We start from the raw sequence: 15,109 nt of genomic DNA on the forward strand, positions 1-15,109 counted from the left end.
ACATCTTAACGTATATCGTACTGTATATACACTCAACATCGAAATTACAACACCAAGAAGAAAAGTAATGGAATGGTGGAAATCACAGGGTCAATAGACATTTTAATTATATAATCGAAAGAAAATTTTCAAAACACCCAGTCTATGTACAGACTATGAGCGCCGAGTTGCAGAAATACACACAATTATACTCCTTGGCATATTTTCAATTACTTTAGTAATGGTTGACTGAAGAACTTCTGTTACGATAAATACTCATTGGGAAATCATCAAGATCCCCTGCTGCCACATCCATTTTGAAATTGCTCGATGGGAGACAGGTCTGGAGATGCTGCAGGCCATTGTTTAACTTTTAAGCTATGCAGTCTCCTCACAGTAGCACAAGGAACATACGGTCTGGTGCTGTCATGTGGAAAAATGCCACCTAGAACACTTCGAAGAAATGGCTCTACCAGTATTTCAACCACCCAACCAATGTAATACCGAGTTGTTAGTGTACCTGAAATGAAGATTACAGGGTTCTGACTACCATACAATATGCCACCCCACACTACAAAACCAGGAGTAGGACTGGTGTGACGTTCTCTCGTGAAGGTATCTTCATGGAGTGACCCACGTGGTCTCCAAATCATTCGCCAGATTTCATTGCATCCAATACAAAAACAGGACTCCTCACTGAAGAGGATAGACCTCCATTCCAACCTCTACCACCATCATACGCTGCGCCATGATAGTGTTTCAGAGCGGTGGTATGAGTTAAATAAAACCCCTGTAACCGGACATCTGACTCGTAGCCGAATCTCATGCAAATGACTTCTGAAGCTTTGTGTAGACTCTGGTTTGACACCTTAGGCTTGGTATGTGACATCCAATTTCACTTGTAGTGCAGAATGGATCAATGGTGGGACCAGTGATACGGCCATTTTTATAAAATTGTCCTAGGATCCGTTTTAAAACACAACAACGCCAGACTGCATGTTACTCGTGCTACCCTGAGCAGCCTGCCTGGCCTAAATGTGCCACTTTGGTTTGTAGCATTTCTAGATGCAAGTTAATCATAGATCTTGACGATTTGCCCAAGTGCATTCGGTGTGGCAGAACATTCCTCAGATAACCGTTAATAGCCTCATTGACAGCAACTGAGACCTGTAAATGCAGGGATTTCTGAGTGTGATATTTTAAAAATGGTGTTTCCATTTTTTCATGATTTTCATATCAGTAACATATCCCTTCTTGGTCCTGCAATTTCAATGTGGAGGAGTGCAAATGCTTAGTAAAAGAATCAATCCCAGGTTTACAGTCCGGGGCTTTTTCTTACCAACTATAATCCTTAAAAGGGTATTCCCATCTTCAAGTTCCAATCCCAAAATGTAGTAGGTGTAATATTAAAAATGATATACAGTACAGACCAAAAGTTTGGACACCTTCTCATATAAAGATTTTTCTGTATTTTCATGACTATGAAAATTGTACATTCACACTGAAGCATCAAAACTATGAATTAACACATGTGGAATTATATACTTAACAAAAAAGTGTGAGACAACTGAAAATATGTGTTATATTCTAGGTTCTTCCAAGTAGCCACCTTTTGCTTTGATGATTGCTTTGCACACTCTTGGCATTCTCTTGATGATCTTCAAGAGGTAGTCACCGGGAATGGTATTCCAACAATCTTGAAGGAGTTCCCAGAGATGCTTAGCACTTGTTGGCCCTTTTGCCTTCACTCTGCTGTCCAGCTCACCCCAAACTATCTCGATTGCGTTCAGGTCTGGTGACTGTGGAGGCCAGGTCATCTGGCGTAGCACCCCATCACTCTCCTTCTTGGTCAAATAGCCCTTACACAGCCTGGAGGTGTGTTTGGGGTCATTGTCCTGTTGAAAAATAAATGATGGTCCAACTAAACGCAAACCGGATGGAATAGCATGCTGCTGCAAGATGCTGTGGTAGCCATCCTGGTTCAGTATGCCTTCAATTTTGAATAAATCCCCAACAGTGTCACCAGCAAAGCACCCCCACACCATCACACCTCCTCCTCCATGCTTCACTGTGGGAACCAGGCGTGTAGAGTCCATCCGTTCACCTTTACTGCTTTCACACAAAGACACGGTGGTTGGAACCAAAGATCTCAAATTTGGACTCATCAGACCAAAGCACAGATTTCCACTGGTCCAATGCCCATCCCTTGTGCTCTTTAGCCCAAACACATCTCTTCTGCTTGTTGCCTGTCCTTAGCAGTGGTTTCCTAGCAGCTATTTTACCATGAAGGCCTGCTGCACGAAGTCTCCTCAAAGAGTTGTTGTAGAGATCTGTCTGCTGCTAGAACTCTGTGTGGCATTGACCTGGTCTCTAATCTGAGCTGCTGTTAACCTGCGATTTCTGAGGCTGGTGACTCCGATAAACTTATCCTCAGAAGCAGAGGTGACTCTTGGTCTTCCTTTGCTGGGGCGGTCCTCATGTGAGCCAGTTTCTTTGTAGCGCTTGATGGTTTTTGCCACTGCACTTGGGGACACTTTCAAAATTTTCCCAATTTTTCGGACTGACTGACCTTCATTTCTTAAAGTAATGATGGCCACTCATTTTTCTTTACTTAGCTGCTTTTTTCTTGCCATAATACAAATTCTAGCAGGCTATTCAGTAGGACTATCAGCTGTGTATCCACCAGACTTCTGCACAACACAACTGATGGTCCCAACCCTATTTATAAGGCTAGGTTCAGATTGCGTTAGTGCAATCCGTTTAGCGCCTAGCGCTAGCGGATTGCGCTAATGCAATATTTTGTAAAGGGGTCGCGTTAAACGTCCCCACTCTCGCAGATCTCCGATCTGCAAGAGCGGGGAACGGACCTCAGGCGCGCCTCGGACGCTGAAAGCAGCGTCCACGGCGCGCCACAAAACACCGGCACATCTCTAGCTAGTGATGCGCGTCCCCATTGCTGTGAATGGGCGCGCTAACGGACGCATTGCACGGCGTTAATTTCGCCGTGCAACGCTGTCCGTTAGCGCGGTCCCATTAACGCAATGGGAACCTAGCCTAAGGCAAGAAATCCCACTTATTAAACCTGATAGGGCATACATGTGAAGTGAAAACCATTCCCGGTGACTACCTCTTGAAGCTCATCAAGAGAATGCCAAGAGTGTGCAAAGCAGTCATCAAAGCAAAAGGTGGCTACTTTGAAGAACCTAGAATATAAGACATATTTTCAGTTGTTTCACACTTTTTTGTTAAGTATATAACTCGACATATGTTAATTCCTAGTTTTGATGCCTTCAGTGTGAATGTACAATTTTCATAGTCATGAAAATACAGAAAAATCGTTAAATGAGAAGGTGTGTCCAAACTTTCGGTCTGTACTGTAAATATGAGCAAATACCTCCAATTAGAAATGTAGTATAGTTTTTCTGATTCGATATGTCTCGTTCCTCATGTGCAGGCACTGCAGGACCTTAGGTATCCATGGTTATGACCACTAGCAACTAGCTAACTCACCATATTAGTAGTCATAACCATGGATACCTAAGGTCCTGCAATGCCTGCACATGAGGAACGAGACATAGTGAATCAGAAAAACTGTACTACACTGTGTGCAGAATTATTCGGCAAGTTGTATTTTGATCACATGATACTTTTTATACATGTTGTCCTACTAATTAAGTTACTAATTAATTAAATCAGGTGATGTGCATCTATGTAATGAGGAGGAGTGTTGTCTAATGACATCAGAACCCTATATAAGGTGTGCTTAATTATTAGGCAACTTCCTTTCCTTTGGCAAAATGGGTCAGAAGAGAGATTTGACGGGCTCTGAAAAGTCCAAAATTGTGAGATGTCTTGCAAAGGGATGCAGCAGTCTTGAAATTGCCAATCTTTTGAAGGGTGATCACCGAACAATCAAGTGTTTCATGGCAAATAGCCAACAGGGTCGCAAGAAGCGAGTTGGGCAAAAAAGGTACAAAATAACTGCCCATGAATTGAGGAAAATCAAGCGTGAAGCTGCCAAGATGCCACTTGCCACCAGTTTTGCCATATTTCAGAGCTGCAACGTTACTGGAGTAACAAAAAGCACAAGGTGTGCAATACTCAGGGACATGGCCAAGGTAAGGAAAGCTGAAAAACAACCACCTTTGAAAAAGAAACATAAGATAAAACGTCAAGACTGGGCCAAGAAATATCATAAGACTGACTTTATGGGCTGATGAAATGAGAGTGACTCTTGATGGGCCAGATGGATGGGCCGGAGGCTGGATCAGTAAAGGGCAGAGAGCTCCACTCTGACTCAGACGCCAGCAAGGTGGAGGTGGGGTACTGGTATGGGCTGGTATCATCAAAGATGAACTTGTGGGACCTTTTCGGGTTGAGGATGGAGTGAAGCTCAACTCCCAGACCTACTGCCAGTTTCTGGAAGACAGCTTCTTCAAGCAGTGGTACAGGAAGAAGTCGGTATCGTTCAAGAAAAACATGATTTTCATGCAGGACAATGCTCCATCACATGCCTCCAACTACTCCACAGCATGGCTGGCCAGTAAAGGTCTCAAAGAAGAAAAAATGACATGGCCCCCTTGTTCACCTGATTTGAACCCCATAGAGAACCTGTGGTCCCTCATAAAATGTGAGATCTACAGGGAGGGAAAACAGTCCACCTCTCGGAGCAGTGTCTGGGAGGCTGTGGTGGCTGCGGCACGCAATGTTGATCGTAAACAGATCAAGCAACTGACAGAATCTATGGATGGAGGCTGCTGAGTGTCATCATAAAGAAAGGTGGTTATATTGGTCACTAATTTTTGGTGGTTTTGTTTTTGCATGTCAGAAATGTTTATTTCAAAATTTTGTGCAGTTATATTGGTATACCTGGTGAAAATAAACAAGTGAGATGGGAAAATATTTGGTTTTTATTAAGTTGCCTAATAATTCTGCACAGTAATAGTTACCTGCACAAACAGATATCCTCCTAAGATAGCCAAATCTAAAAAATAACCCACTCCAACTTCCAAAAATATTAAGCTTTGATATTTACGAGTCTTTTGGGTTGATTAAGAACATAGTTGTTAATCAACCTATATGTATATAATTGTCTAAGGGGTACTTCCGTCTGTTTGTCTGTCTGAAACGGAAATCCCGCGTCGCTGATTGGTCGCGGCCGGCCGCGACCAATCAATGATGGGCAAAGTCACCACAAATTCGTCCTTCCCTACTCCCCTCCAGTCAGTGCCCCTATAGCGGTTTAGCAGTCCGTTAAACGGACTGCGTTACACCACGGCATAACGCGGAGTAACGCATTCTGTTAACGCTGCTACTAACCCTGTGTTACTAACTTTTTACTATTGATGCTGCCTATGCATCAATAGTAAAAAAAATCTACTGTTAAAAAAAAAAAAAAAATCATTACATTTTCAGAATCCATTGCGGCAATGACCGGAGATGACGTAGCAGTCTCGCGAGATGATGACGTAGCGGTCTCGCGAGACCGCTACATCATCACGTGGCATTGCCGCAATACATTCTTGAGACCGGAGCATTGCGAGGAGCATCTCTAAATGCCTGGGCTGGATCCGGGGGCCGCCGAAAGGTGAGTATATAACTATTTTTTATTTTAATTGTTTTTTTTTAACAGGGATATGGTACCCACATTGCGATATATTACATGGGCTGTGTTATATACTGCATGGGCTGTGTTATATACTGCATGGGCTGTGTTATATACTGCGTGAACTGTGTTATATACTACGTCTCTGTGCTATATACTTCGTGGCTGTGCAATATACTTTGTGGTTGTGCTATATACTATGTGGGTGTGCAATATACTACGTGGGCTGTTATATACTGCGTGGCCTGTGTTATATACTATGTCTCTGTGCTATATACTACGCGGGCTGTGTTATATAATATGTGGACTGTGCTATATACTATGTGGCTGTTTCAATATACTACGTGGCTGTGTTATATACTGCATGGGCTGTGTTATATACTGCGTGGCCTGTGTAATATACTATGTCTCTGTGCTATATACTACATGGGCTTTGCTATATACTATGTGGGCTGTGTTATATACTATGTGGCTGTGCTATATACTACGTTGGCTGTGTTATATACTACGTCGCTGTGCTATATACTACGTGGCTACTATGCAATATACTACGTGGCTGGACAATATACTATGTGGCTGAGCAATAAACTACGTGGCTGTGCTATATACGACCTGGCCTGTGCTATATACTACGTGGCTTGTGTTATATACTACATGGCCTGTGTTATATACTACGTGGTCTGTGTTATATACTGTGTGGGCTGTGCTATATGCTACTATACATATTCTAGAATACCCCATGCTTTAGAATTGGGCCACCATCTAGTAATAAAAATAATCCTCTAAAATACAACTTGCCTAATTTTTCTGCACACAGTGTACATTTCTAATTGGAGGTATTTGCTAATATTAATATTACATACGTTGTTATGAGAGGCAATTCAGTATCAGAATGGACATGGAGGTCAGAGCACATACAGTGATCTGACAATAACCCAAAATAATAGAACGAGCTCTGAGACGTGGGAACTCTGCAGACCGCAATCCCTGATCCTCTCCAAACACAACTAGAGGCAGCCGTGGATTGCGCCTAACGCTACCTATGCAACTCGGCACAGCCTGAGAAACTAACTAGCCTGAAGATAGAAAAAATAAGCCTACCTTGCCTCAGAGAAATACCCCAAAGGAAAAGGCAGCCCCCCACATATAATGACTGTGAGTAAGATGAAAAGACAAACGTAGGGATAAAATAGATTCAGCAAAGTGAGGCCCGATATTCTAGACAGAACGAGGATAGGAAAGATAACTTTGCGGTCTACACAAAACCCTAAAGAAAACCACGCAAAGGGGCAAAAAGACCCTCCGTACCGAACTAACGGCACGGAGGTACACCCTTTGCGTCCCAGAGCTTCCAAGCAAAACAAATAGACAAGCTGGACAGAAAAAATAGCAACAAATAGCAAAGAAGCACTTAGCTATGCAGAGCAGCAGGCCACAGGAATGATCCAGAGAAACACAAGTCCAACACTGGAACATTGACAGGAAGCATGAATCAAAGCATTAGGTGGGGTTAAGTAGAGAAGCACCTAACGACCTCACCAGATTACCTGAGGGAGGAAACTCAGAAGCAGCAGTACCAGTTTCCTCCACAAACGGAAGCTCCCAGAGAGAATCAGCCGAAGTACCACTTGTGACCACAGGAGGGAGCTCTGCCACAGAATTCACAACAGTACCCCCCCCTTGAGGAGGGGTCACCGAACCCTCACCAGAGCCCCCAGGCCGACCAGGATGAGCCACATGAAAGGCACGAACAAGATCGGGAGCATGGACATCAGAGGCAAAAACCCAGGAATTATCCTCCTGAGCATAACCCTTCCATTTAACCAGATACTGGAGTTTCCGTCTTGAAACACGAGAATCCAAAATCTTCTCCACAATATACTCCAATTCCCCCTCCACCAAAACCGGGGCAGGAGGGTCAACAGATGGAACCATAGGTGCCACGTATCTCCGCAACAATGACCTATGGAAGACGTTATGTATGAAAAAAGAATCTGGGAGGGTCAGACGAAAAGACACAGGATTAATAACCTCAGAAATCCTATAAGGACCAATGAAACGAGGTTTAAACTTCGGAGAGAAAACCTTCATAGGAATATGACGAGAAGATAACCAAACCAGATCCCCAACACGAAGTCGGGGACCCACACGGCGTCTGCAATTAGCGAAACGTTGAACCTTCTCCTGGGACAAGGTCAAATTGTCCACTACATGAGTCCAAATCTGCTGCAACCTGTCCACCACAGTATCCACACCAGGACAGTCCAAAGACTCAACCTGTCCTGAAGAGAAACGAGGATGGAACCCAGAATTGCAGAAAAATGGCGAAACCAAGGTAGCCGAGCTGGCCCGATTATTAAGGGCGAACTCAGCCAAAGGCAAAAAGGACACCCAGTCATCCTGATCGGCAGAAACAAAGCATCTCAGATAGGTTTCCAAGGTCTGATTGGTTCTTTCGGTCTGGCAATTAGTCTGAGGATGAAAAGCCGAGGAAAAAGACAAGTCAATGCCCATCCTACCACAAAAGGCTCGCCAAAACCTCGAAACAAACTGGGAACCTCTGTCAGAAACGATATTCTCTGGAATGCCATGCAAACGAACCACATGCTGGAAGAACAATGGCACCAAATCAGAGGAGGAAGGCAACTTGGACAAGGGTACCAGATGGACCATCTTAGAAAAGCGATCACAGACCACCCAAATGACTGACATCTTTTGAGAGATGGGAAGATCTGAAATAAAATCCATAGAGATATGTGTCCAAGGTCTCTTCGGGACCGGCAAGGGCAAAAGCAACCCACTGGCACGAGAACAGCAGGGCTTAGCCCGAGCACAAATCCCACAGGACTGCACAAAAGAACGCACATCCCGCGACAGAGACGGCCACCAAAAGGATCTAGCCACTAACTCTCTGGTACCAAAGATTCCAGGATGACCAGCCAACACCAAACAATGAACCTCAGAGATCACTTTATTTGTCCACCTATCCGGGACAAACAGTTTCTCCGCTGGACAACGATCAGGTTTATTAGCCTGAAATTTTTGCAGCACCCGCCGCAAATCAGGGGAGATGGCAGACACAATTACTCCTTCCTTGAGGATACCCGCTGGCTCAGATAAACCCGGAGAGTCGGGCACAAAACTCCTAGACAGAGCATCCGCCTTCACATTTTTAGAGCCCGGAAGGTACGAAATCACAAAGTCAAAACGGGCGAAAAACAGCGACCAACGAGCCTGTCTAGGATTCAAACGCTTAGCAAACTCGAGATAAGTCAGGTTCTTATGATCAGTCAATACCACCATGCGATGCTTAGCTCCTTCAAGCCAATGACGCCACTCCTCGAATGCCCACTTCATGGCCAGCAACTCTCGGTTGCCCACATCATAATTCCGCTCAGCAGGCGAAAACTTCCTGGAAAAAAAAGCGCATGGTTTCATCACTGAACAATCAGAACCTCTCTGCGACAAAACAGCCCCTGCTCCAATCTCAGAAGCATCAACCTCGACCTGGAACGGAAGAGAAACATCAGGTTGACACAACACAGGGGCAGAAGAAAAACGACGCTTCAACTCTTGAAAAGCTTCCACAGCAGCAGAAGACCAATTGACCAAATCAGCACCCTTCTTGGTCAAATCGGTCAATGGTTTGGCAATACTAGAAAAATTGCAGATGAAGCGACGATAAAAATTAGCAAAGCCCAGGAACTTTTGCAGACTTTTCAGAGATGTCGGCTGAGTCCAATCATGGATGGCTTGGACCTTAACAGGATCCATCTCGATAGTAGAAGGGGAAAAGATGAACCCCAAAAATGAAACCTTCTGCACACCAAAGAGACACTTTGATCCCTTCACAAACAAAGAGTTAGCACGCAGGACCTGAAAAACCGTTCTGACCTGTTTCACATGAGACTCCCAATCATCCGAGAAGATCAAAATGTCATCCAAGTACACAATCAGGAATTTATCCAGGTACTCTCGGAAGATGTCATGCATAAAGAACTGAAACACTGATAGAGCATTGGCAAGTCCGAATGGCATCACTAGATACTCAAAATGACCCTCGGGCGTATTAAATGCAGTTTTCCATTCATCGCCTCGCCTGATTCGCACCAGATTATACGCACCACGAAGATCAATCTTGGTGAACCAACTAGCCCCCTTAATCCGAGCAAACAAATCAGATAACAAAGGCAAGGGGTACTGAAATTTAACAGTGATCTTATTAAGAAGGCGATAATCTATACAAGGTCTCAGCGAACCATCCTTTTTGGCTACAAAAAAGAACCCTGCTCCTAATGGCGACGATGACGGGCGAATATGCCCCTTCTCCAGGGATTCCTTCACATAACTGCGCATAGCGGTGTGCTCAGGCACGGATAAATTAAACAGTCGACCTTTTGGGAATTTACCACCAGGAATCAAATTGATAGCACAATCACAATCCCTATGCGGAGGTAGGGCATCGGACTTGGGCTCATCAAATACATCCCGGTAATCAGACAAGAACTCTGGAACCTCAGAAGGGGTGGATGACGAAATTGACAAAAATGGAACATCACCATGTACCCCCTGACAACCCCAGCTGGACACCGACATGGATTTCCAATCCAATACTGGATTATGGGCTTGTAGCCATGGCAACCCCAACACGACCACATCATGCAGATTATGCAACACCAGAAAGCGAATATCCTCCTGATGTGCAGGAGCCATGCACATGGTCAGCTGGGTCCAGTATTGAGGCTTATTCTTGGCCAAAGGCGTAGCATCAATACCTCTCAATGGAATAGGACACTGCAAGGGCTCCAAGAAAAACCCACAACGCTTAGCATATTCCAAGTCCATCAAATTCAGAGCAGCGCCTGAATCCACAAACGCCATGACAGAATATGATGACAAAGAGCAGATCAAGGTAACGGACAGAAGAAATTTTGACTGTACCGTACCAATGGTGGCAGACCTAGCGAACCGCTTAGTGCGCTTAGGACAATCAGAGATGGCATGAGTGGAATCACCACAGTAGAAACACAGCCCATTCAGACGTCTGTGTTCTTGCCGTTCAACTCTGGTCAAAGTCTTATCGCACTGCATAGGCTCAGGTTTAAGCTCAGGTAATACTGCCAAATGGTGCACAGATTTACGCTCACGCAAGCGTCGACCGATCTGAATAGCCAAAGACATAGACTCATTCAAACCAGCAGGCATAGGAAATCCCACCATGACATCCTTAAGGGCTTCAGAGAGACCCTTTCTGAACATAGCTGCCAGCACAGATTCATTCCATTGAGTGAGCACTGACCATTTTCTAAATTTCTGGCAATATACCTCTATCTCATCCTGACCCTGACAAAGAGCCAGCAAATTCTTTTCTGCCTGATCCACTGAATTAGGCTCATCGTACAGCAATCCGAGCGCCAGGAAAAACGCATTGATATTACTCAATGCAGGATCTCCTGGCGCAAGAGAAAATGCCCAGTCCTGAGGGTCGCCGCGCAAAAAAGAAATAATAATCAAAACCTGTTGAACTGGATCACCAGAGGAACGAGGTTTCAAGGCCAGAAATAACTTACAATTATTTTTGAAACTCAGAAACTTAGTTCTATCTCCAAAAAACAAATCAGGAATAGGAATTCTTGGTTCTAACATAGATTTCTGATCAATAGTGTCTTGAATCTTTTGTACTCTTGCCGAGAGCTGATCCACAAATGAAGACAGACTTCTAATGTCCATCGCTACACCTGTGTACTGAACCACCCAAATGTCTAGGGGAAAAAAAGACAAAACACAAAGCCAAGAAAAAAAAATGGTCTCAGAACTTCTTTTTTCCCTCTATTGAGAATCATTGGTACTTTTGGCTTCCTGTACTGTTATGAGAGGCAATTCAGTATCAGAATGGACATGGAGGTCAGAGCACATACAGTGATCTGACAATAACCCAAAATAATAGAACGAGCTCTGAGACGTGGGAACTCTGCAGACCGCAATCCCTGATCCTCTCCAAACACAACTAGAGGCAGCCGTGGATTGCGCCTAACGCTACCTATGCAACTCGGCACAGCCTGAGAAACTAACTAGCCTGAAGATAGAAAAAATAAGCCTACCTTGCCTCAGAGAAATACCCCAAAGGAAAAGGCAGCCCCCCACATATAATGACTGTGAGTAAGATGAAAAGACAAACGTAGGGATAAAATAGATTCAGCAAAGTGAGGCCCGATATTCTAGACAGAACGAGGATAGGAAAGATAACTTTGTGGTCTACACAAAACCCTAAAGAAAACCACGCAAAGGGGCAAAAAGACCCTCCGTACCGAACTAACGGCACGGAGGTACACCCTTTGCGTCCCAGAGCTTCCAAGCAAAACAAATAGACAAGCTGGACAGAAAAAATAGCAACAAATAGCAAAGAAGCACTTAGCTATGCAGAGCAGCAGGCCACAGGAATGATCCAGAGAAACACAAGTCCAACACTGGAACATTGACAGGAAGCATGAATCAAAGCATTAGGTGGGGTTAAGTAGAGAAGCACCTAACGACCTCACCAGATCACCTGAGGGAGGAAACTCAGAAGCAGCAGTACCAGTTTCCTCCACAAACGGAAGCTTCCAGAGAGACGATGGTGCAGACAACAAGGATTCGGATTCCTGGACCACGGTGTGAATTACTTGTACGATGGACTCCTCGCCAGAGACGGACTACACCTCAACAAACCTGGGAAACACACATTCGCCAGAAGACTCGCTACACTCATCAGGAGGGCGTTAAACTAGAAGAAGAGGGGACGGGAATAAAAACATTAGACTTGAACAAAGAAGATCCAGGAAAACATACTCAGAAGGGAGGTAAGAACATTTCTAAAACAATCCACAGCGAGGAGATTGGAACAAAACAAAATCCTCTAAACTGCATGCTCGCAAACGCCAGAAGCCTGACAAACAAGATGGAAGAACTAGAAGCAGAAATATCTACAGGTAACTTTGACATAGTGGGAATAACCGAGACATGGTTAGATGAAAGCTATGACTGGGCAGTTAACTTACAGGGTTACAGTCTGTTTAGAAAGGATCGTAAAAATCGGAGAGGAGGAGGGGTTTGTCTCTATGTAAAGTCTTGTCTAAAGTCCACTTTAAGGGAGGATATTAGCGAAGGAAATGAGGATGTCGAGTCCATATGGGTCGAAATTCATGGAGGGAAAAATGGTAACAAAATTCTCATTGGGGTCTGTTACAAACCCCCAAATATAACAGAAACCATGGAAAGTCTACTTCTAAAGCAGATAGATGAAGCTGCAACCCATAATGAGGTCCTGGTTATGGGGGACTTTAACTACCCGGATATTAAATGGGAAACAGAAACCTGTGAAACCCATAAAGGCAACAGGTTTCTGCTAATAACCAAGAAAAATTATCTTTCACAATTGGTGCAGAATCCAACCAGAGGAGCAGCACTTTTAGACCTAATACTATCTAATAGACCTGACAGAATAACAAATCTGCAGGTGGTCGGGCATCTAGGAAATAGCGACCACAATATTGTACAGTTTCACCTGTCTTTCACTAGGGGGACTTGTCAGGGAATCACAAAAACACTGAACTTTAGGAAGGCAAAGTTTGACCAGCTTAGAGATGCCCTTAATCTGGTAGACTGGGACAATATCCTCAGAAATAAGAATACAGATAATAAATGGGAAATGTTTAAGAACATCCTAAATAGGCAGTGTAAGCAGTTTATAACTTGTGGGAATAAAAGGACTAGAAATAGGAAAAACCCAATGTGGCTAAACAAAGAAGTAAGACAGGCAATTAACAGTAAAAAGAAAGCATTTGCACTACTAAAGCAGGATGGCACCATTGAAGCTCTAAAAAACTATAGGGAGAAAAATACTTTATCTAAAAAACTAATTAAAGCTGCCAAAAAGGAAACAGAGAAGCACATTGCTAAGGAGAGTAAAACTAATCCCAAACTGTTCTTCAACTATATCAATAGTAAAAGAATAAAAACTGAAAATGTAGGCCCCTTAAAAAATAGTGAGGAAAGAATGGTTGTAGATGACGAGGAAAAAGCTAACATATTAAACACCTTCTTCTCCACGGTATTCACGGTGGAAAATGAAATGCTAGGTGAAATCCCAAGAAACAATGAAAACCCTATATTAAGGGTCACCAATCTAACCCAAGAAGAGGTGCGAAACCGGCTAAATAAGATTAAAATAGATAAATCTCCGGGTCCGGATGGCATACACCCACGAGTACTAAGAGAACTAAGTAATGTAATAGATAAACCATTATTTCTTATTTTTAGGGACTCTATAACGACAGGGTCTGTTCCGCAGGATTGGCGCATAGCAAATGTGGTGCCAATATTCAAAAAGGGCTCTAAAAGTGAACCTGGAAATTATAGGCCAGTAAGTCTAACCTCTATTGTTGGTAAAATATTTGAAGGGTTTCTGAGGGATGTTATTCTGGATTATCTCAATGAGAATAACTGTTTAACTCCATATCAGCATGGGTTTATGAGAAATCGCTCCTGTCAAACCAATCTAATCAGTTTTTATGAAGAGGTAAGCTATAGGCTGGACCACGGTGAGTCATTGGACGTGGTATATCTCGATTTTTCCAAAGCGTTTGATACCGTGCCGCACAAGAGGTTGGTACACAAAATGAGAATGCTTGGTCTGGGGGAAATTGTGTGTAAATGGGTTAGTAACTGGCTTAGTGATAGAAAGCAGAGGGTGGTTATAAATGGTATAGTCTCTAACTGGGTCGCTGTGACCAGTGGGGTACCGCAGGGGTCAGTATTGGGACCTGTTCTCTTCAACATATTCATTAATGATCTGGTAGAAGGTTTACACAGTAAAATATCGATATTTGCAGATGATACAAAACTATGTAAAGCAGTTAATACAAGAGAAGATAGTATTCTGCTACAGATGGATCTGGATAAGTTGGAAACTTGGGCTGAAAGGTGGCAGATGAGGTTTAACAATGATAAATGTAAGGTTATACACATGGGAAGAAGGAATCAATGTCACCATTACACACTGAATGGGAAACCACTGGGTAAATCTGACAGGGAGAAGGACTTGGGGATCCTAGTTAATGATAAACTTACCTGGAGCAGCCAGTGCCAGGCAGCAGCTGCCAAGGCAAACAGGATCATGGGGTGCATTAAAAGAGGTCTGGATACACATGATGAGAGCATTATACTGCCTCTGTACAAATCCCTAGTTAGACCGCACATGGAGTACTGTGTCCAGTTTTGGGCACCGGTGCTCAGGAAGGATATAAAGGAACTAGAGAGAGTACAAAGGAGGGCAACAAAATTAATAAAGGGGATGGGAGAACTACAATACCCAGATAGATTAGCGAAATTAGGATTATTTAGTCTAGAAAAAAGACGACTGAGGGGCGATCTAATAACCATGTATAAGTATATAAGGGGACAATACAAATATCTCGCTGAGGATCTGTTTATACCAAGGAAGGTGACGGGCACAAGGGGGCATTCTTTGCGTCTGGAGGAGAGAAG

At 43.7% G+C, this 15,109-nt stretch overlaps 1 protein-coding gene across 1 annotated transcript in view; it reads right to left on the minus strand.

Moving 5' to 3' along the window:
* The window catches only part of PDGFD (platelet derived growth factor D), a 302,085-nt gene that overhangs the window by 156,863 nt on the left and 130,113 nt on the right, over window positions 1–15,109 (minus strand). The gene's annotated exons all lie outside the window — the stretch shown is intronic.

The sequence above is a fragment of the Ranitomeya imitator genome, chromosome 3, assembly GCF_032444005.1.
Source record: "Ranitomeya imitator isolate aRanImi1 chromosome 3, aRanImi1.pri, whole genome shotgun sequence".
NCBI lineage: Eukaryota > Metazoa > Chordata > Amphibia > Anura > Dendrobatidae > Ranitomeya > Ranitomeya imitator.